Below are 25,266 nucleotides of genomic sequence, written 5' to 3'. Positions count from 1 at the left end.
TTACTTTGAGAAATTTCCCTTTGTGTGTAAATTTTGTGAATTTTTTTGTCACAAAAAAAATTTAAAATTAAATTAACGTATTGATTGTTTTTGGGCCCCTTTTATGTTCAACTTTGGTCCTGTCATGTGTGGTCAGCCCGGAATTTAAATATGAGGGTCGATTTCGGAAATTTGGAAAAAATGGGGGACTTTTTGGTCCAGCAATCCCCAAAAAAATTGCGGCTGAAAAAAAACTCCCGGACGAAGAAAATGTAGTGTAGATATGTTGTTTTTCTCCATCAAATTCATTTAAAAGCCAGGTGTGTTCATTTTAGTCATTTCTCTTTAAAATGTTTGGAAACCCCTCTTATTAGTCCCCCACCCACGGGGTGTGGGGGACTTGTTTACTCCGTCTGTGTATGGTATGTGTGTCGTCTCTGTGTGTGTTGTCCAAAAGCTTGTCGCACTCTAAGTAAAATTTTCTCCCCAATTTTCCCCAAATTGAAAAAATGTTTTTGACCATAAGAGCTGGGCCCAAGTTCGAAAAACTACCCAAATCGGCCCAGGTGTCTTGGATTTATGGCCTTAAATTTCCCAAAAATGGGCCCTTTTTACTCTTGTCCGCCTCAAATTCAAACATTCTCATCTGATCTTCCCCAAAACTTGAAAAAAAGTGTTTGACCATGAGACCTCGCCAGGTTTGATAACTATTTAAAATCGGTCTAGGCTTTTGGAGTTAGGCCCCTTAAATTTCCCGAAAAAATTGCCTTTTTATCTGTCGCTCTCAAAATCCAAACATTTAAAAATCGGATCTTCACTAAATTTGAAAAAAAGGGTTTTTTGGTAAGCCCTTTTCCCAAGTTCAAAAATAGCCAAATCCCCCAAGCCTTTTGATTTAGGCCCCTTTGAATTATGATTGGGTCACTCATCCAGCCCATATATTGGATCCCTTTCAAAACCCATTAAAAAAAACTAGACTTTTACTAGGGGCAGTTGTGGGGGACATGGCTTTTTAAAAAGATCTCTAGTTTTATACATTTTTTTCCCTTTTCCCTTCGTTTGGTGGGCTTTAAATTTAAAAGTTTCTTTCCGGTTCTCCCCCCGAAATATGTAAGGACGCCTTTTGATTTGTTGTCGGGTGTTGCAGTTTCGGGGTCTGAAAAATCCCGGTCAGTCGGCCCGCACCCGGTTAAAAACGCAGAGGGGATAAAAATTTTTTCCCGGTATGCCCGTCAGCGACAACTTTCCGGAAGTTGTGGTGCGGGCTGCCTGTTTGTTTGTCTACTGTCCATTATTAGCTTTTATTTTCCCACTTAAAATACTTTTCCCTTTTGACACTATTTTGATATGCACTGTGACGGATCTGGATGTTATTTTTGAGGTCTGTAGGCAAAAATATGGCTATAAATATCGTCCATTCTTGAAAATTTTGAGAATGCCTTAATCCAAATTTCTTAACTCCCCTTTTAAATTTTAAGGTTTGGGGTAAATGTAAAGGTTTAGTAACGTAAGTTTAAAATCACAGTCACCAGGAAACCATCTTCATTTTGAGTTTTTAGTAAATGTCACTAGTGACAGGGGGCTTTCTGATCGCCTTCGTCCGTCTGTCCCCAATTTTCTTGTCGCAGATAGAGATCAATTTGCAAGCAATTTAGTCAAATTGTACACAACTTGTTTTGGCATGATTTTCTCGGTTTTTTTCTTGAACTGGCCAGACCCCTTTATGGGTTCGAGTTATGGCCCCTAAAAGGGGCCCAAAAATTACTATTTTGCCTTGTTGCACAATGGTAGTTATTTAGATTTTTTTTAACCAAATTGCAAACAACTTGTATACATAAGTCTCGGTTTTTTTTTCTTGAACGGGCCGACCCCTTTATGGTTTTCCAGAGTTGGGGCCCCCGAAAGGGCCAAAATTGACTATTTTGATTGACTGCAAATTTGCGCTTCTTTTTTGATTTGAAGTTAACCAATAGCAAACCCTATTCACCATGAGATTTTGGGTTTCCCTTTCTTAAAGGGCCCAGATGTCATCATTGGTTCCGGTTATGGCCCCCTGAAAGGCCCAAAAATTTTGCTTTTTTTTTGGCTTGGCCATATAGGACTTTATTTTGTTTGTTTTGTTAAAAAATTCCAAAATATCTTCAGCAACAATAAATCTTGGATTCCCTTTATGAATCGTCAGATCCCAAGTTTGGGCTTCTCGATACCGAGGTTCCGTGGTTCCCGGATGAACCCCTTGGGACTTTTTGCCGTATTTTGGTTTGGTTACATTACAGGTTAAAACGTTTCAGCCAATCGGGTTTGCGACAATCGTAGGAACCCAAACAAAAACGTCCGTTGAAAAAACGTGACGGTCCTTTATTTATGGGGAAAACATGCCCTTTTCCCAATATTATTTTTTCTTTATGATAATTCTTAAAGTCAATTACGGGATAAATCTTTATTATTGCAATAGGAATCACTTTATCTATCGTAAGCAGTATCTTGTTTTATATTTTTTTAAGTTTTAATTTGGGTTCCCAAAAAATGGCGAACAAAGATTGGCTGAAAACCCCTCCCGTAGTAAATTCGAGTGGGGCCTGCCACCAAGTAAATGATGGAAAAAAATCGAGGTTGTCTGGGATTTTGAGAACCCCGATGGTGAGAAAGATCGTGGGGCAGGTTGTTTTTTTGATTACTCCCTGATTGTAACCCAAAAAAGTTTATATCAGAAAAATTTTTTTAGGATTATTTAAAATTTTATTATTATCATTAGTTGGACTGAGACAAACAGGGTTTGATAACTATGGATGATTTTATGTCAAATTCCTCCCTTTTTTTTCAAAAATTAAAATAGACTTATTGGGAAAAATTTTAAAAATTTTTGTCGAAACCACAACGACTTGGGCTTTATATTTGTAATGTAGCATATTAGTGGTTCCTACCCTTTGTTCAAATTTTCCCCCGGGTCAAAAAAATGGTCCCCCCCCGGGGGTACATGGTTCTAAGATTTTTAAAGGGGAAAAAATTAAATCTTTTGTCTGATTACCTCCCTGATTGTAACCAAAAACGATTTATATAGTGTTCTTTTAGGACTTATTTGAAATTTATTATTATCATTAGTGGACTGAGACAATCAGGGAGTAACTATGGGTGATTTTATGTCAAATTATCTCTTTATTCAAATTTAAATGACTTAATAGGGAAAAAAATTTGAAAAATTTTTGCGAAAACCCAAGATTTGGGGGTTTATTTTGTAATTAGCATCATCTGTGGTCTCTCCAAGTTTGTTAAATTTTCCCCCTAGGTCAAATAGGGCCCCCCCCGGGGGTACGGGGTTTTATAGCTTTTAGGGAAAAATTGAAAACTTTATGTTATAACCACAGCATTCGAATTTGGACCCATGTATTGTTTTAAATGGCAGATGAAAACCTTTCATGAGTTGACCCTTGATCTTGACCAGTGCCTACTTACATTTTTTTGCTACCCTTCAAATTTGGACCACATGATGGTTTGTTAATGAAACAAAATTTTACCCCGTTTTTGACCTAGGACCCACTTTCACATTTTTTGCCCCCCTATCAGTGGTGGGTATTCAAAACACTTTGCGTGTGGTCCGACGTCCATCCTTCCCCCTTCCCTTTAAAATTTTGTTAGGATTCCCCCGAACTACCCGGGGGTTTTTACCAAACTTAGTCGAATGATGTTTGGTACCCCATTTTTGTTCCCCCCGAAAAAGAGGTTCAAAATTCTTAGTGAGTTTGGGGCCCTTTTTTTATTTTTATAATTTTAAAAGTTTATTAGGGAAAAAAATTGAAAATTTCCCGTCCCAAAACCACGACTAGAGCTTTGATATTTGGTATGAAGCTCATCTGTGGTCTCTACCGAATGATTCAAATTTTTTCCCCGGGGTCTAATTGGCCCCCCCCCGGGGGTACATGGTTTTTATAGACTTATATAGGAAAAACTTTAAAAAATATTTTTTCAAAACACAGGGCCCAGGGGTTGTATTTTGTATGCGACATTATCTAGTGGTCTTTCTAAAATTGTTCAAATTTTTCCCTAGGGTCAAATTGGCCCGCCCGGGGGTCACATTTTTTACTGCTTATTGGGAAAAAAATTTGAAAATCTTCTTGTACAAACCACAAAACCTGAGCTTTGGGATTTTTAAAGTAGCATTCCCGTGGTTTTACCAAGTTTGTTCAAATCATCCCTAGGGCAATTTGGCCTCGCCCGGGGGTCACATGGTTATATAGTTTATATAGGGAAAAGCTTTAAAATTTATTGTCAGTAAACCCACAAATTCAAGTTTGGACCACCTGATGGTTTTTGGTGGAAGTGAACCCGACATGGTTTACCTGATTTTTACTAGTGACTACTTTCACATTTTTGTGTACAGCCCTTTAATTTGGGCACTGCATAGTTTTGTGCACGAAAAAAAATTTGACCTTTAATTTACCCAGTGACCCCACTTTTAATTTTTGAAGGTACAGGTTCAAATTTGGCCCATGCATAGTTCTGTGTTCCCAAAAAAAAATTTGCCTTGTTTTGTAGTGACCCACTTTCACATTTTTTCAAGTCAGCCCTTTAAAAATTGGCCCAGATGTTTTGTGTTTTGAAAGAAATTTGACCTTGTTTTGGACCTGGCCCATTTCCAAATTTTTCAAGTACAGCCTTCAAATTTGGACCAATGCTAAATTTTTTGTACCCAAACAAATTTTACATTGACCTAGTGACCTACTTTCATTTATTGAAGGTACAGGCCCAGATTTTGGGCCCAAAGATGTTCTTGTTCCGAAATAATTTTGACTTGATTTTGACCCAGTGACCTACTTTACATTTCTCAAATACAGGTTTCGAATTTTGCCCTGCAAGTGTTTTGTACGGAAATGAAATTTGACCTTGGCTAGTAAAAGCCTTTTTAAAAATTTTGGAATTTTCAAAAAAAGGCACATTTGGGGGCGCCCAAAATACCCGTGATCTTTGTTTAAATAAGGCTTCAAATTTGGCCCATGATTTGTTTTTTGTTCGAAATAAAAAATTTTAATTGTTTTGCCCAGTGACCCTTTTTTACATTTCTCAAGTAAGGCTTCAAATTTGGACACATGTAGATTTGTGTACCGAAAAACTTTGATATTGGTTGACTGTGACCTACTTTCACATTTCTGAAGCTACGGGCCTAAACTTTGGATGCTTGCATATTTTGTGTTCTGAATTGAAATTTGACATTGATTTTCCCTAGTACCACTTTCACATTTCTAAAGCTACGTCTCCCAGTATGAAAGCACATGCATAGTTTTGTCTGCCGAAATGAACTTTGACCTTGAATTGATCTAGTGACCTACTTCGAAATTTAAATCATATCATTTGAGCAATGGTAAACAGGTGAGCGATATGGGGCCCATCATGGCCCTCTTGTTAAGTCTTTGTCACTTTAATTTGTCATATTACAGTCATTCACTCTATATCTACTTAATCCCTCATTATAGTTCATGGATGTCTTCTAGCCTGTACTGCACTACACAATAAAACTGGGGGAATATTTAATTTCGTGGGCATAAAATTTCCTGGTTTTGGTCAAAACGGAATTTCCTGGGGACATGAATTCGTGGATTTCAATTTTTGAACTTAAAATGAATGGGGAGTTTTACTTGTTCGTTGGGATTAAATTTCGTGGATTGACTCAACCATGAAATCCACGAAAATTAGTCCCCCACAAATATTATGATTTCACAGTATGCAATGTTTTGTTAAAAAAGTACAGTTATAATGTCTCCCTTTAAAGGGAAGAGGGGGTATATTGTTCTGCTCATTGTCAGACTGTGGGTTGGTCGATGGGACTATATAGTTTTCTGATTAATAACTAGAGATGTTTGGTCTCACAATGGTCAAACTTCATGGAATGATTGCCTGTGTTCCAGTAGAGGGCCCCCTAATGTTTTGTGGGTCAGTACATAAAAGGGCCCAAAGGTCACAGTGACCTCAGGACTGAAAATGGTTTCCACTCAAAAACTAAAGAACTGTTTGGGCTACATAGGTCAAACTTCATTAGGATGATTGCCTGTGGTCATTAGATGACCCTTTAATTTTGGGGATCAGTAGGTAAAGGTCAAGATCAAACTGGGAAACTGAAAACGTTTCAGTTCTGTAACTAAAGAACACAGTCCACAATCTTTATAGGTTTTCTTTGTGATAAGTAGACCCTTTTTGGTTGGGGAAAATTAGTATGTCAAAGGTCAAGGTCAAAGCAACTTGAGACTGAAATGGAAAACCCCACCATTGGGGTATGTGTGTTTTCCAAACAGCTCTTGTTATTAGCTCAAATATCTATAGAATAGTGAGTATTGGATCGCCCATGCGTCAGTGTCTGCGTCGGCGTCCCAATTTGGTTAAGTGTTTGTATGTAAGCTGGTATCTCAGTAACCACTTGTGGAAAGTATTGAAACTTCACACACTTATTCACTGTGATAAACTGGATTACATTGCACAGGTTCCATAACTCTATTTCCTTTTTACCAAAATTAATCCACTTTTTCGACTTAGAAAAATTTTGTTTAAGTTTTGTATGTAGCTGGTATTCGGTACTCACTGATGGGGGAAAGGATTGAAATGTACACACTTTTTCACTGTCATGATCGACATGCACTAAGCAGGTCCATAACTCTACTTTGCATTCTATTATAATTATGCCCCTTTTCGACTTAGCAGTTTTTGGTTAAGTTTTTGTTTTGTAAGCTGGTATCTCAGTATTCACTAATGGGAATGGATTGAAAACTTCACACACTTGTCCATTGTCATGATTAACATGTACTGTGCACGTTTCATAACTCTACTTTGCATTTTTCATAAATTATGCTCTTTTTGACTTAGCAGTTTTTTGGATAAGTTTTGTATGTAAGCTGATATCTCAGTATCCACTAATGGGAATGGACTGAAAACTTCACACACTTGTCCACTGTCATGAGCTTATAAGCACTTTGCAGGTTCCATAACCTGTTGTGTATTTTTACAAAATTATGCCCCTTTTTCGACTTTTGTATTCATTCAATTGACAAGGCTGTTGAATAGGTCGAGCGTTGCTGTCCTACGGACAGCTCTTGTTTTATAACTTATTGTTTTATTATTTTATCTATATTAGTTTTACCACTTTATAGAAGTATAGGGGGTTTTTGTTGCTTTGTCTTAGTCTGTTGCTTGTTTGTGTTACAGGGAGCACCATGGAGTGGAAACCTCATTAAATTCATGCAGTTTTTATTTGTTGCTGCAGAAGGATTCATCTTTACAGTGAATTTTGGTACCCAAAAAAAGTGTTATACCCTTTTAAAGTAAGTTGTTAGTCTGTCTGCATAAAGAGTATTTCTCGGTCTAGGTTACCACTGTTGTGCAAATAATAAAATGTTGGTATTGTGTTACACTGTTGTGCAATAACATGTTGTGTATTGTGTTACCACTGTTTTGCAAATAACATGTTGTATATTGGGATTTCAGACCCAATCAATTAATTTTAAGGAGATTTATGGACACATTGTATGCATAAATAATGAACCTGTGAATATAAATGATTTTAATCAAAGCCAGAATTAAAGCCACAAAATTTTTTATTAACCAGCACTTACCATTGTTGGGTTTAAGGCCTTATAGGGGTTGAATTGTTGAAGTGAGAAAGCAATTTATATACAAAACGTTCTTTAAAAAGGTTAATGATTCTAGTCAGGTGCATGCCTAGACCAAAATACTAGTAGGCATCAACAAGTTTTGCAAAAAAAAAAATAAGAAAAAAAGTTTCAGCAAAACTGTTCATGTGGACATATGGTGACATGCGAACTTTGCATAATTGTGTTACGGTTGAGGCAGCAATATTTCTGCTTAGAAATACTGTTAAAATCATTTAATTTTGTGGGCATAAAATTTCGTGGTTTTGTCAAAACCAACAATTTCGTGGGATTTTCGGGATTATAAATTTGAACTAAAAATGAATTGAGGATTTACTTGTCGTGGATATAAATTTTTGGATGACTCACCACAGAATTCCACGAAAAACTAGTCCCCACGAAACATAATGATTCCCCAGTATTGTTTATTTTAAGATGTGAACATTGTATGCAATCATTAATTTTTGTCTCGGATTGAAGGGTAATCTAAAAGCTGTTATTATTTCCTATATGAAGCTTTGTTCCACTGATGTTAAAACTATGCTTACAACATTTTCTTTTCAGAGTGTATGGATTTATGGTATCATTCTTCTTTGGGTTGCAAGTCATCAATATTATGCCCTTAATTTCAAGATACCCATGACCACTTCATATAATTTTAGAAGCAGTAAGTGTTGTACAAGGCATATTATTATCCACACTGTTTACTTCACCATGTGTATGCACCTGAGAGCTTATTCACAAACAAAATGTTGGGCTTTTTTAGCTCCCTGAGCACAAACGTGCTAAAAGTGAGCTTGTGATCACCGGTGTCCGTCGTATTCCGTCAGTCTGTGACAGGACAAAGCCGTACCGGCGACAGTACCATCAAAAACAATCAACACACTTACACTATGTACAAATTATTTTACATAGATGATTATTAACAATGAATAGATAGGAAAGAACAAAAAAACTGATTATAAGAAAGAAAAAAAGACAGTCAGTATCTCTAGGATTCAAAAGTTCTTAAGTCCATTAATCTGACGTGACACAGGTCTTTAATGGAATGTGAAACTTAAGTAGCACAACAAAAAATAGACTTCTAATTCAGTCCCTTGAAACCGTGAATTACGCTGATCCGTATTGGCTCCATATGGTGGAGGTGATTGCATCCTGAGCTGACTTCAGAGGATAAACAAAATTCATCGTTCTTGCGGTTTACGGCAAAACCATGGGACGAAAGCTCTCGCTGGGATACACATCCAGAGCGAGTGAAGACAAGTGAAACTAGGGAATTGTATTCACAGTGTTATGACATCACCAGGTAATAACATCGCTGTGAGGAGAAGCTAAATATATAACATATGGTAAAGCACATAGCCAAAACAAAAAAGGCCAGGGCATTAAAACTCTCCGTGGGGTACAAGACCTCCGTAGGCTCCCATAAATAATACGTGACTTATACCAAAAGAAAATCTCCATATGGTACTAGTTCAGAAGTACATGATTAAAATACGTCACTTATTACTCCATTATTACAAGTTGATTACTTAAAAGACTAAAGTTTAAAGTATGAAAAAGTATGAAAGTTATGTGAAACTTATAGATACGGACATGATTATTTATACAAAAAAAAAAAAAAAAAAAAAAAAAAAAAAAAAAAAAAAAAAGTGCCAGCTATTATTTACAACTACAAATTGTAACAAATTCAATGTAAATAAAACGTTATACTGATAGTGGCAGCCATATAATACTAATGCATACCCTACAACGGACATTGTAGTGTATGAAATAGACTGTGCACCAATTTAATATTACAATAATATATTACATGGGACTAGCATTGCCATATAATTTATACATAACAATACAATGCAGTAATGGCGTTCCATAATTAACAAAATGTTGACAATAAGTTTTTGAAACCAGTGATTACAATGTATCACGATACCAAATTTCAGTAATAACTCCTAACATCTAAAAATGAAAACATTTTAGATTCCTCTTATTTCGATATAATTTACAAAAGTCTGAAAAAATTTAATAAATCATCCGGACATACCAAAACGAGCTAAAATCATATGCCGAAAAGTAAATGTTAAAATTCTGTAGAAGGAACAAAATTTACCAAAATAAAAATCGTAATGCAAAATCATACAAAAATCTAACAAATAAATTGGCTTACCTCGATCGAGCATAAATTTATAGCAAGAAAAATAATTCAGAACATAGATTCGTCTATAAAGTGATGATGGTGTGCGCAAGCATATCAGTCAGTCTATTAAGGAGAAGGTCCCGCAAATACTAAATTAATGATTGCAGGCTAAAGCCGTGCGCTCCGGCCTATTGTCATTTCACGGGATCACGATATAGCCGAGGACATATAAACACTTTGGCGCGATTTAAATTGAACAATTTGAGGCCCATTATCGGTGGTTGGGGGATAAAAAACATAAAATTACTGAAAGTTATAAGATATCAACATTTCTTATTACTGAACAGAAGTTAAGGAATTTACAGGGAAATTTAAGTATGTGAAATCAGAAAAAAGGAGCGGTATTTCATGCGTCGTGAAATCTGACTTTACTCATAATCAAAAATTTACAAAAAGATGATGCAATACCTGCATTACCACTACAGCTAAAATAAGCCCGTATGTCATTTGGGACACAAGTCCCGCCTTAAAAAGAAATCAAATTTCTTAATTGCAAAGCAAATGACATACGGAAATAGCACAAACACAAAAAGAAAACACACACTGTCAATATCTGTACCCATATAATATAGCACCTGCTAACTCTCCTCAAATAATCTGCGCATACATTCTCTACAGGAATTGCTCTTGAGGGGGGGGTGGGGGGGGGGGGGGGGTTTTTGGGGGGGGGGGGAGGGGTGTACGGATCCATATGGCTGCAATGCGGGACAATGCCATCTCATCAGCCTCGAATGCTAAGTTCGCTTTATCAAATAAGTGAGCGGCATGATTATCTGTCTCTAATACAAAGTCTTACCGAAAAAATACCGGTGAAACTTAGCTCTGCCCATATATCGCTAAACACTCCTTCTCTATCAATGAAGTATTTTGCTCCTAGGTAGCATTTTCTACTAGCCTACGCTACAGGAAGTTCTCTCCATCCACTTTCCTGAAGCAATACTGCAGCCTAACTAAATCTGAAGCATATACTTCAATATAAAATTCTGATCTAAATCTGGCAACTTCAAATAGGCGGACCCATTAAGGCCTTCAAAGTCTGGAAGCCTTTTCTTGACTGCACCCACTCTACAAGATTTGGCTGACCTTTCGTCAATCTGTGAGCGAACTGCAATGGCGGCAAAATTGGGGATAAATTTCTGTAAATCCGACTACACTAAGAATGAACGTATTGCCTTCTGGGTTTGCGGGCTTTGGCCTGTATAGCCGTATGTTATTTGTTGGCCAACACACATGTTGGTCAATGGGGTGGCCTGAACATCTATACTTCAGTGCCTCCCTAATACATCACTACTTTATGAAAATATCTACCCTAAAACAATTAGCGGTCTTTGTGTTCCAACCCTAGCCTCTCTTTATGATGTGTGGGATACAATCCTCAGAAACGGGCTACTACATGTTTGCGACCACTGTGTTATTTTGATACACCACACAGGATAGCAGCATGACCCAGCTATTGAGTGCTAGTCCTTCAAAACCTCCGCATCAGTCTGACATATAACGTTGCTGCGTGCGTAAACTAATTCCAAGGGATCTTACGGAACTGGAAGAAACCTCGGGTTTCAAAAGGCCAGTCTGGTTTTGCCTTCTCAGACAAAGGACCTGCCAGTAACCTTTGCTCAAGTCTAGTTTTAGAAAAAAAACCCTATATAGATAGCTTGAAAAATCTCTGCATGTTGGCATACGGTTCGCATCGAAAACGTCAGTTGTTGACTGACGAACCTCTATACGCCCTATATGGTGTGTATGCTTTTTTCCTTAGTGAGGACGATCGGGGAGGAACTGCGAGCCTTGGATGGTTAGATGTACTCCCCAACTCCAACATTTACTATTCCTCTTTCACTACTGGCTGCGAATGAAAAGGCCTAGGAAACCCTTTATCTTTTGTATCGGATGTCGTGACCATGACTATCGCTTCAACTTAACCCCCCGTTAGTATTCCAGGCAAATACTCTGTCAGACAAATCTGATAAAATTTTCTAACAACCCGCTCATCTTTACTTCCTGCTTACATTTACGCGTAACACGTGTGATTATCTTCCCTCTTTGTACGTTTCTGGTATTATTTTGTCTTATAGGACACAAAACTATATCTCACCTTTCTTACTCTACTCGCAACAACATCACTACTTTCATCGGATCTTACTCGTATCAGTGCTCGACCTCCGAATATATCGAGTGCGTGCCAACCATACTAAGTATACCCTGATCTGTATTTAGTCTTATTCTGTGTACGTAAAAACTGCGATCCACATAGCTGTGTTACGCCTTTCCCCTTTGCCACCCCCTAACTACTTATACATAGTCAACAAACTAATGTCTACAGCACTGTCTTATCAGTTCACGAATAATAGGTAGTGCTATATGTCCTAGCTGTGATATCATAGTATGATATTTATATGAGATATTATATAGTAGCCTAGAATATGGTACCTGTTTTTCTATCAGTCATAGGTTCGATCGGACCAAAGGATATGACGAGCAACTCTCTTCACGGAGTTCATATCAAGCATTGTTCCTAACGGCACTTTACTACTCTACCCTTAGCTATAGTACGTTGACAAATACTACATGACTGACAGTACCTCCTAACCTCTGCCATTACTCCTGGCCAGTAAAATTCGCCTAATACCCTATCACTAGTTTTCCTTATACCTAAATGGCCTGACAGTAACGAATCATGTGCAACTTTCATCACAGTTTCTCTAAGACATTTAGGTACAATCAACTGTCTACTTTTGTCTAAATTCTGGGCGGTATACTCTCTATATAACAATCTATTCCTAATCTCAAACCTAACTGAACCTTTACCTCTACACTGCTTAATCGTACCTTCCTCAGCCTTCTTTCTACACAAATCTAAAGTGCTATCTTTCTGTTGCTTTTCTAAGAATTCCTCTCTAGATACATCTAAAATCTGAGACGGAACTTTAAGCTTTACTTGCTTCTTAACTTTGGCTTGCGCCCTAGTTTCTACTGCTGACGCTAAACTACTAAACTGAGGTTCTACAGCTCCCTCTACATTACCAATTATAACATCATTGGTAGGATTATCTACAACCAACGCCTCTACTGTACCCTTGAAATACGGACAATCAATATCTATTCTAGCTACATCTAGCCTATGTTCACTCCCATCTATGTACTTACATCTACGGGTTTTCTCTAAAAACTGACTTGCTTCTACTAAGTCCCGTTTCACTATCACACATGTACAACCTGTATCTCGCATAGCGATTACATCCCTACCATTACAAGTACCGGGTTTTGTAGGACATGTACTTACACTAAGCATACCTAACTCCTCACATCACTTAGTTCTATAATACTATTTCCACTCTCTGACCTACTTGACTTACTCCTATCTCTATCTCTATTTCTTCCTCTACCTCTACTCCTAGATCGGTCACGGCCTCTACCTCTATTTCTATTTTCCTTACTATTTCTATTCTCCCCTTTACTACTTTCCTGTTCCTGCTCTACTTCTAACTCTGCTGCTGCATTAGCACTATTACCGCCGTACTTTCCACTCCTACAGTAATATGAGCTATGCCCTATTCGACCACACTTATTACACTTCAGTACACCAAAGGGTTGATAACCTCTACCTCTATTAGCAACATTGCTACTACCTCTATTACTAGTGCCTACATTACGACTACTAGGATACTGTCTCTGAGGTATTTCATATGGTTTATGGCTCCGGTCCTTATTGGTTCGATTCACGACATACTTGGGACCTCCACGAGTCTTTGCAAACAAATCTGCATCTTCTGCTACATCCTTAGCTTTAACTAACTTCTTACTACTCAAATTCTGGTATAGTTCTCTATTACATACATCTAAAAATTGGTCCCTAAGTATAAAATCTAATAATCCTTCGTACGTTTTCTCTACCTTACTCAATCTAAGCCAACCATCTAAATATCTACTTATTCTGGCTAGAAACATCACAAAGGTCTCATTATCCCGAGGCCTTTCAGTTCTAAACTTTTTCTTATAGCCATCGTCAGTGAGTTCGAACTGACGTAGCAAAGCGGCTTTCAGTTTATCATAATCCTTCCTATCTTCCAACGGAAGCCTATCAAAAACCTCTCTTGCCGTACCCTTTAGAAGGAACGGTAAGTTAAGTGACCATATCTCTTTATCCCAATCCTGCGCAACAGCGTACGTTTCGTACACATTCAAGTACGCATCCATGGAATCAATTTTCTCATCAAAGGGAGACATCTTAACCTTTACCTTTTTCTTACTCATCTTTTCTAAGTCTGTCTTAAACTTATGCTCTGTTTCTAATTTCCTACTTTCTGCTTCCTCCTTCTCTGTTTCTAACTTCCTAGCTAACATTAACTTCTCCTTTTCCATTTCTAACTTATCCTAGTTCTAACTTACGTTTCAACTTATTCTATTTTTCCTTCTCACTCTAAGCTACTACGTCTTAATTCTATCTTTTCTTCTGCAACTCTCAACTTCTTCATGCTTCTACTTTCTTCTGCTTCTACTCTAATCTCTCTGCTTCTAAACTACTTTGTTTTCATATTCTATCTTTTCTTCTGAACCTGCTCTAATCTATCTTTCTCTGCCCTCTCTTAATTCTCTAATCTATCTTTCTCTGCTTCTAATTACTATGTCTTTCTCACGTTCCCTAGCCTGCTCTTCCTTAACAAAGTTACGTAACTCCTCTCCTTCATAACCTAACTCCTTTCCTACCTTCGTTAACTCTACTACACTAGTCATGTTAATGTACACTACGTTAACACTATATAACACTACGTACAACAGCTACTATAACAATCTGAGACACTAATTAAACAATCGTGAGGGAACACTAGACTACACTAGTTTACACTAAGTCTCTACAGTTACCACTGAAGCCAAAACAAAATACTATACTCTACGTATATACTACACAAAACGTCCTCACTAAAATAATAATACACTAAGTTGCGCAACAGTACTATGTGTCAATCAAGGTTGCATAGGCAACAATCAACAAAGTACAGTGACAGTAGGCTGCAACAATACCCTAGCCTTATCAAATATCAATCAACTGTAACTAGTGTTAACACTTTAGTGTAACAAATAAAACAAAATAAACCAAAGTGCTTTATCCTAAGATAAAGTATAGGTATAACACAACTGTGTAGCACTAAAACATAAGAGTAGGTTAAAAGTATATGCAAGTAAACAAGCTTGCTAACACACACAAATAAAAATACTGTATCTGGTATGTATACAGTACACTAATACAAAATAGGATCACTGGGAGAAGTAGGGCGACGCACAAGTAAGAGTGAGTAGGATAACTCTCCTTGTCAAGGGCGGTCACTCTCAGCACAGATATATGGTGGCTTAATCATAGAGTGACACAAAATAAACCCAAAAGAAAATATAAAGGAACGAACTCACCCCAGAATCCAAGTGTCGTAAGCAACTGTCTATCAGTCTGTGACCACAAAAGCTGGTTAGCTGAAGCTATGGATCTGTCTTGTCTTGTCTGAGGTAAGACGTCACTCTGAAAAATGAATTACAACTATTATATGGTACACAAGTAGAACAAAACAAGAGGAATCTTTACAAATTATTGCTGCCAGTTAAATGGGTGTTAAAATGTTGTGCTCTGTGTCTGGTCGACCAATCCCACTTCTGACACAATTGTGACAGGAAAGCCGTACGACGACAGGTAACCCTCAAAACAAATCAAAACCCTTTACAATTATGTACAAATTATGTACATAAGATGATTATTACCAATGAATAGATATGAAAAGAAAAAAAAAAAATGATGATAAGAAAGAAAAAAAAGAAAGTTCAGTATCTCTAGATACAAAAAGTTCTTATAGTCCATTCTAATCTGACGTGACAAAGGTCTTTAAGTAATTGTGAAACTTTAAGTAGCACAACAAACATATCTCAAAAATGTAGTCTCTTTAAACCGTGAATACGTTGATTCCGTATGCTCCCTATGGTGGTAGCTTGATATTGTACCCATCCTGAGCTCTCTCGAGCTTCGATGCTGACTTCAGAGTTGATGTATAACAAGAAATCATCGTCTGTGCGGTGTTTGAGGGGGTTTTGTTTTTTACCACAACCATGGGACGAAAGCTTGCGCTGGGATATCACATCCGGCGAGTGCACAGACAGTGAAACTCGGGCATTGTACTTACGGTTTTGACTCACCAGGTAAATTCGTCTGGCAGAAGAGCTAAAAATATATAACTTGAGTTAAGCACCATCGCACAAAAAAAGTGCACGGCATAAAAACTGTCCTTTGGGTCAACTACCTCCGTAGGCTCCCATAAATAATACGTGCTACTTATACAAAACATATGTGAGACTAAAGTTCAAACGTCACATGATTAAAAAAATCGTCACTTATTATTGCATCTTATACAAAGATACTTAAAAGAATACAGTTTAAAGTTATGAAAAAGATATGAAAAAGTTTATGATGAAATATTATAGATACGGACATGATAAACTGCAGCAGCTATTATTTACAACTACAAATAACAAAAATTCAATGTAAATCAAAACGTTATATGATAGTTGGCTCCATATAATATCTAATGCCAACACTTTAAAAACGGAAGTGTATGTGTAGCAAAGACTGTCACACAATTGCATATACAATAATATATACAGCGTACTAGACTTGCCCATATACTTATACATAACAATACAATGCAGGAGTAGTAAGGAAGTCTAATGGCGTTTCATAATTAAACCAAAATGTTTGACCATAAGTGTTTGACAACAAAGTACTTTATAAATACATGTTACAAAATTTTCAGTACAATTACAAATTGTACATCTTATATAAGGAACATTTTTAGATTCCTCTTTCGAAAATAATACAAAAGTCTGAAAAATTTCATAAATCATCCTGACATACCGAAAACTAGCTAAAAATCATATGAGAAAAGTAAATGTTACAGAATTCTGTAGAATGAACAAAAAAATTACCAAATAAAAAATCGTTTAATGCAAAAATCAACAAAAAATCTAACAAATAAATTTCTTACCTCGATCTCGAGTAAATTTCTAGCAAGAAATAATTCAGACTAGATTCGTCTATTTCTATAATGTCGGAAGGTGGGGTGCGCAAGGGCATATCTAGTCCAGTCTATTTAACGGATAATGTCCCGCCAAATACTAAATTTCATGGGATTCACGGCTAAGCCGTGGACTCCGACTTTTATGGTCATTTTTCACGGGATTCAGATATTAGCCGGGGAACTAACTATTTGGCGCGAATTAAATTGACAATTTGAGGCCCATTATATGGTGTTGGGGTAAAAATTTAAAAAACAAAATACTGAAGTTTATAATATCAACTTTTCTTAGTACTGAACAGAATTAATGAAATCTAATGGAAATTACGTTATGAAATACAGAAAAAACAAGAAAAACATTAGAGGTATGTCATGCGGGTTTGAAAATCTGACATTTAAACTCAATACTCCAAAAAAAATTTACAAAAAGATGATGCATACCTGCATTTACAAATATACATATAAAATAAGGCCAGTAGGTCAATTTGGACAGTGTGGGAAAGCCAGATGAAAGTACTCCAAAGATTTTTAAGATTCTTAGGTTGCCTTCTTTCCTGTGACACGAACGTTATGGGGGGGTGGTTATGAGTCACTCTTGTGACAGTTCTAGTTTGTCTAATCTATTTATTTCTTTGTTTGAAGAATATGTGGAACTATTGACCCCATTCTTCAATCAATTCTTCGAATAGCTCGGAGCTGCCTGCATCAGACAAAATCTTGTTTGGATGTGTAATTAGTAATTTAGGTTGGGTTATTTAGTGTGCTTGTTAAAAATTATTTGAAGAATTTATATGGCCTCCTTGGCCACCAGTTTAAGGTTAGCTAAATTAGATCACTTGCCCCTTCACTGTGGTTTGAAAATAGTTGTAGAAGAATTCTGCGATTGTTAGGAAGCTATCCAATTGGCTTACTGAGGGCTGGTGGGGGCATGGGGTGGTTCTTACAAGGTGGCCCACAACCTGCAATAATGCATGGAGTGGAGACCTAGGGTCTGTGTGACAACCATCAAAAGCTAGGAAGTCACACTATGACTTAGTTGTGTATGATGTGTTATGTTAACCAAATAAACAAGTCTGTGAGTGAGGACTCCAGTCATTTTTTAGCTCGACTATTTGAGAATAGTCGAGCTATTTATCACCCTGGCGCGGCGTCACACTTGGTTAAGTTGTGCATGCCAAGTCAAATACAGCCATCAATTAAAGTCTATAGCTTTGAAAATGATTTTTTCTTTGAAGGTCAATTACCAACCATCTGGGTCAAGTCCCATAACTCTGACATGTATTCTGGAGCAAAATTATGCCCCCCTTTGGACTTAGAAAAATTGTGTTTAAAGTTTTACATGCAAGTACTATCTCAAAAACTAATGCAGATATGATTGAAAACTTCACATGGTCTTCGAGCGTTATAAAACTAGGATGATAGTAGCAAGTCCCAGAACTCTGACTTTAATTTTGGCCAAATTATGCCCCCTTTTGGACTTAGCAAATTTCTGGTTAAAGTTTTGCGTGCAAGTACATACAGCCTCTTTCTAAAAGGAATATAGAATTTGAAAATTATTTTGTATCTTTTTAGAATCGTTACTAACCTCAATGGATAAGTCCCATAACTCTGGCAGTATTTTGGGCAATTCTGCCCCCTTGGGACTTGAAAAAATTTGGTTAAGTTTTACATGCAAGTTTCTATCTCAAAAAAAACGAATGCGAGAATTGAATGAAATTCCACATGTGCATTCAGGGTATAAAAACTAGTGATAGCAAGCAAGTCCATAAAATGATATGCATTTTGGTCAAAATTATTCCCCCTTTTGAACTTAAAACTCTTTTGATATTTAACCTTTTTGGGTAATATTTTCCTGCTTCTGGGACAATATTTCGAATAGTCGAGCTTGGCTGTCTTACGGACAGCTCTTGTATAAATATGTAATAATATATACATCATTTTATGCACATGTAATTACATATTGTCCCTGTACAACATTTGTGTACATATTGGAAATTTTGATAAGCATCATGCATTTGTAGAAGTAATCTTATGAGAAAAAACAACCCTATTTGAAATCTACTGACATAATGTTTGCAGTAAGTATTGAATGCAGAATTTAGCATCATAAATCTTGTTATCAACAGTTCTAGAGCTTCTACATGGACTGTAAAATATAATATATGTCATATATTTTATGTAATTTTCAGAGGTATCGATGTAGTTAGAAACAAGATTAAAATGTTTGCCCAACAAAAAAGTCACATTACCAGCAGGAAGACATAAAATCATCATCTTAGATGAAGCAGACAGGTTAGCAATTAAAGATTCTGTTTTAAATATAAAGGAAGTAACTTGACCACATTAGACATACCCTAAATACAGTAACCTGATACCATACATGTATATTACGCTCATTGCATTTTCATAGAGAGACATGGGAGGTCATTTTGTCCAGTTTGTTTACTTTGCTTTGTGTGCTAGGATGTGGTGTGTTACAGAGCTAGCAAAACTCTCTGATGAGGAAAATTAAAATGTTTTAGTTTATATTTCTAATCACTCCCTTGCTGCAGATGCTTGACAGTTGTAAATAATTGAAATGGGCAACATTTGGTTTGTAGATAAACATTGGAATTGTTCTTTATTGATTTGAAATAAAGATAGTGTAGCTTGCTGGTGTATTGTTCACTGTGGCTAATTCATAATTTTGGGATATACACAAATGTTTCAGTTAAGTGAAATTTATAAACTATACCATAATCTGCCTGGTCGTATTATAGCAACTTTTAATAATGCAGGATATATAAGTGTTGCCGGAAAGTAATAAAAAGCTTTTCATTGGTATAGATAAAGAAGTATTTATAAAAATTATGGGAATGAAAAATAACTTCTAACAGCTGGTTGTATTTTCAAAAACATTTCAATTTGTACTTTCGAGTCAAAGGTCATCATGACTTGGTAGACTTGTAATTGCATAGCCTACAAATTCTCAGTTGATGTTTTTAATTAAATGCAAGGGATATATCCCCACTAGAATATCTTTATATATATCCCCACACTAGAATATCTGTATATATCCCCACTAGAATATCTGTATATATCCCCACACTAGAATATCTGTATATATCCCAACTAGAATATCTGTATTTTGCATTCAGGATTTTCAGTGACTTGGTGCTTACAAACAGTTATAGCTGATTTACAATTACTTTCATCTGTCAAGTCCTCAGGTAAAACCTGTGTTAATACTTCCATATTTCTATGCTATTTATAGTATGACTGACGGAGCTCAGCAGGCACTCAGAAGAACCATGGAGATATATTCAAAAACTACAAGATTTGCATTGGCTTGTAATGCTTCTGATAAAATTATAGGTAAGGATCTCAGTATATTGATGTCTGTGACTATTTACAGGTGATTTACTTGATTAACTCAGATTGTCTCGTGTAAGTGAACTTTTTTCAAGACTACAAAGAAATACTTAATACAGTATTTGGGTAGTCAGTGACTGAGTGGTTAAGGTCTCTGAATCACCTCTGTGGGCTAGAACCCTGGTGGGGCTGTTGTGTTAGGAAACCATCTGTCTGGCTTCAGGCCTTTTTTTATGCTGATTTTAGGGCCGAAATTCGGCCCCATTCCCCAATCTAAAAAGTATACTTTTTTCCCCACCTTGGCCAAAAATTCCCCATGCAAAAAAAAATGAAATTAGTTTTAATTTTCAGTCCTGATTTTAACAACTTTTCAGCAAATATATTCCTCCAAACAATGATTTCGCGACGTAAATTTCCCCTCCAAAAGGGACCTGGTACCCTTCCCCAAATTTACAAAAAAAGGGCTGGGCTTGCAGGAAGTTGGTGGTTCTATCCATTTCATTGCTTGAAATAATGCCTAGACGTGTTTCTAGGAAAGCTGGAAAGTTGCCATTTTACCTAAACTGTGTCTCTATGTGACTTAAAACTCAACAAAACAAAACGGACAACACAGTACTCGATGTTGAACAAGGTAGAAGCTGAGCTTGCTTTTAAGATGACAAATTCCTGTTATTTTTGTTATTGCAAAAATGTGTAAAAGAGATTACTTAAAATGATTAAAGACCACCTCAGTATGATTGTGATTATTTTTATAAAGTTCAGATTTTAGCCCAATGTTAATGGATACACTATGGTTCTGACTTAGTAGTTTAACATTCATCCAGCTACATCTCATACAATATTCAGTTACTATCAGATCATTTCATTTCATGGCCATAGAATTTTGTGGTTTTTGAAATACGGCTATTTCTTGTGGACATGAATTTTTGGATTTCAGATTTTGTTGATAAACAAATTGAACTCTTATGTATTTGTTGTGGTTGAATTCTGTGGACAGATACAACTGTGAAATCAGCAAAAATTAGAACCTCATGAATATTAATGGGTATATATGTTAGTTTACCAAACATATTTTCTCGGGTTGTTTAATAGTATCACATAAGTATGGCAACTTCCCCATTCAAATTAGAAATATAGTATGAATGACCTTAGGTATGTTGTCTTTGATCATTTACCTAAAAGAATATAAGCCTTAATCAAGTTAATGGATGTTGTGGTTAGACCCCCAGTGCTCACTGTGCTGTAGTTTGTCTGGCAAATATTTGTGTTGTGTTGCAATTGTATAGTTGAAAAACCATTGTTCTGTAGAGCCAATACAGTCTCGATGTGCTGTGTTACGCTACACAAAGTTATCAGATGCCCAGGTGTTGAAACGTTTACTTGAAGTGAGTGAAGCAGAAAAAGTGAGCTATACGGATGATGGATTGGAGGCAATAGTTTTCACTGCACAAGGTGATATGAGACAGGTACTGTACAGTTGAATATTTTTGTGTCACTTCAGAGAATTGCTAGAAGTAAACTTTTGCATGCAGAAATTTAGCAGTTAAGGTAGTTCTATATCGTTATGAAACTGGAAGTCATTGAGTAACATCATTTATCTGGATAGAATGAGGGAAATCATCCTACGTATAAAATGTCACCCCATGTGTTTGTATTACTTCCTTTCCAAAGATAAAAGAATGATAACAAAAATGTTTAACATGATATGCCTAATTTGTGCCTTCAGATTCACCTGGAATTAGTCCCGAGCAAACATTCATAAATGAGCACACAGACCTATACATTTTATTAATCCCCCGCCATGGCGGAGGGATTATAGGAATGGTCTGCATCCTTCAGTCCGTAACAAAATCGTGTCGGTCCATATCTCCTAAACCCCATTAAGGATTTTCATGAAATTGGGTCAAATGATCACCTCATCAAGGCGATGTGCAGAACCCATGAGTCAGCCTTGTCGGTTCAAGGTCAAGGTCACAACTCAAGGTCAAAGGTTTGAGCCTGCCATTTTGTGTCCGCTCTATATCTCGTAAACCCCTTGAAGGAATTTTATAAAACTTTGGTCAAATGATCACCTCATCAAGACGATGTGCAGAACCCATGAGTCAGCCATGCCGGCTCAAGGTCAAGGTCACAACTTAGGGTCAAAGGTTTTGAGCCGTCTATTTTGTGTCCGCTCTATATCTTCTAAATTCCTTGAAGGATTTTCATGAAACTTGGGTCAAATGATCACCTCATCAAGACGATGTGCAGAACCCATGGGTCAGCCTTGTCGGCTCAAGGTCAAAGGTTTGAGCCTGCCATTTTCTGTCCACTCTATATCTCCTAAACCCCTTGAAGGAATTTTATCAAACTTGGGTCAAATGATCACCTCATCTAGACGATATGTAGAACCCATGAGTCAGTCATGCCGGCTCAAGGTCAAGGTCACAACTTAGGGTCAAAGGTTTGAGCCTTCCATTTCGTGTCCGCTCTATATCTCCTAAACCCCTTGAAGGAATTTTATGAAACTTGGGTTAAACGATTACCTCATCAAAACGATGTGCAGATATTATGAGTCAACCATGCCAGCTCAAGGTCAAGGTCACAACTAAGGGTCGAAGGTTTGAGCCTTCCATTTTGTGTCCACTCTGTATCTCCTAAACCCCTTGAAGGATTTTCATCAAACTTGAGTCAAATGATCACCTCATCAAGAACACATGAGTCAGCCATGTCAACTCAAGGTAAAGGTCACAACTGAAGGTCAATGGTTTCAGCTCTGTATCTCCTAAACCCCTTGAAGGATTTTCATGAAACTTTGGTCAAATGATCACCTCATCAAGACGTTGTGCAGAATTCATGAGTCAGCCATGTCAGTTCAAGGTCAAGGTCATAGCTAAAATCAAAGGTTTACCTTTTCACTTTCCATAGCAGTGGCGGGGGATTTAGCTGTCTTTCAGACTGCCTTGTTCCACCATATAATAGACAATATTTTGACTTGAACTGAGAAAAAATTCATTAAGATCTGTTCAGAAAACTTTTTCTTCACAATGATGTCATCAAAATTTTTCTGCAGCTCTCATTATGAAAACTTAAATAAAATCTAAAAAGAAATATTTTGTCCAGCAAAAACTTTATCTGCCATTCTGAAGTTTTGAAAAATCAAGGTTTAATCAAAGACAACATTGAAGAAAAGAATCGATCTGAATGTTCAGAACTACCGTAAGGAAAATTAAAAACAATTATTAATAAATGAATGATCAGTTCAGATTACACTTCTTCCACAGGTATCGGGTAATAACTGTTCTGTTTTAAGGAAACTTTTAGCAAGCAAAGTACTTTAAGTACACTTACTGATGAAATGTTTCATTTCTTTTATAATAACATGTTAATGATAATTTTATCATCATAGTTTTTGGCATAATCTTTGTGTGACTTAAATTTTGCAAATATAGTAAACAAGATACTGTTGGTGCTTAGTGACTGAAACACCAAATAGCAGTCTTAATGCCTGGTATTTGGTTAAAGACAGTGACAGCAGTGTACAGTTACTTCAGCTGTGCCAGAACAAAAGGCTAAATATTAAACAAAAGTCTCTGCACATAGGTATAGAGTAGGTTGTTGTATGACATAGATAAGGCCACTTGAATATTAAAACTGTTGTTTAGCATATGATAGACTTAGATATACCATTGTTGAGACAATACTAGAATGATTATTTACAATATTAGAACAATTATTCACTTTGTTGGCATTCTTCTGTTTGAGTCACAGTGTATACTTGAATTTTAATCACAGGGTTTTCTTCTGTAGGAATTACAGAGTATTCTTGTTTTGGAATCAGGAGGGTTATGTCCAGTGGGGTAAACTGCAGTGGCTAATCAGTGTTGCTGATTGAGCAACATGTTTTTTGTAAAATGTTGAAATTTAAATGTTGTTCCTGTATGTTAATATTTTTAGGCATTGAACAATCTGCAGTCAACATACCAAGGCTTTGAGCATGTCAGCAGTGAAAATGTTTTCAAGGTAACAAAGTTCTGTATTGCTCATTTCCAAACTTTCAGTTCTTTTAAGTTTCAACTTTTGTTTATGAAATATTGTAATGGCTGTCTGTTATACATGTAGTAAGAGACTTAACTGTTGCTATGGTTTTAAATACTCTACTTTTTGCAACATTTTGCTTAAAAACTACACCAGGAAACATTCTCCTCTGTCTTCCTCAAATGTTTTTTCTTGTTATATTTTCTGTATTTTGAAGAAATGTATGCTTTTATGTATATTTTTGTCAAAATAGTTAAAGGAAGTTAGTGGAAGTATGACAAACACTGATTGGAATAATGTGTGATTTACACACAGTGTGATTAGATTTACATGATATAAGTGTCTCACATATTCAGGTATATGGTTTCATGTAGCAGCATAACTAATTTATTAATTAATCAAACAGGTCTGTGATGAACCCCACCCATTGCTGATTAAGGACATGTTACAACATTGTGTGGTGGGCAATATTGATGAGGCATACAAGATCATGGCCTACCTCTGGAGGCTCGGGTACTCCCCTGAAGACATCATAGGCATTGTATTCAGGGTCTGTAAAACACATGACATGCCTGAATATCTCAAACTGGAGTTTATCAAGGTAAGTAACTCTTGTTATTCTCTTACTGTGGCCTTAGTTTTGAGCTGTGTAGCACAAAAAGAAGGCTGTTTCAGATTTTAATGGTTATGAATATATGACCCTCTTTCAATTAGATTTGAAGAATTCATGATTGTAATAATGTACATACTAGATGGTACCTTTTAAGGACTGAAGAAGTTGTGTGATGAATTTACCATCATGAGTATATTTTAAGAATGAATAATTACAGAAAACAATTGTCGCTATACCTGTTCAGTGTAGAGGAAAACAGTTTTATGCAAGAAATGCTAGCTGCTGGTTCAGATGTATTTGCCTAAAATGGAGTACCAAGATGCACATTACCATCAAAGTCATATTACTTGTATGGATCAGTTATACCAGTGTAACTTAAAATTCAACAAAAGAATTAAGTCTCCCCCATATATGGGAGAGATATTG

General features: G+C 36.5%; 1 pseudogene; it reads left to right on the top strand.

Annotated features, from left to right (window-relative positions):
- Positions 1 to 18,556: 18,556 nt before the first annotated feature.
- LOC128547615 (replication factor C subunit 2-like) lies at positions 18,557 to 24,924 on the top strand (annotated as a pseudogene).
- Positions 24,925 to 25,266: the final 342 nt, after the last annotated feature.

This window comes from Mercenaria mercenaria, chromosome 12 (assembly GCF_021730395.1).
Source record: "Mercenaria mercenaria strain notata chromosome 12, MADL_Memer_1, whole genome shotgun sequence".
Classification (NCBI taxonomy): Eukaryota; Metazoa; Mollusca; class Bivalvia; order Venerida; family Veneridae; genus Mercenaria; species Mercenaria mercenaria.
This window is presented reverse-complemented; position numbering and strand designations above follow the sequence as displayed.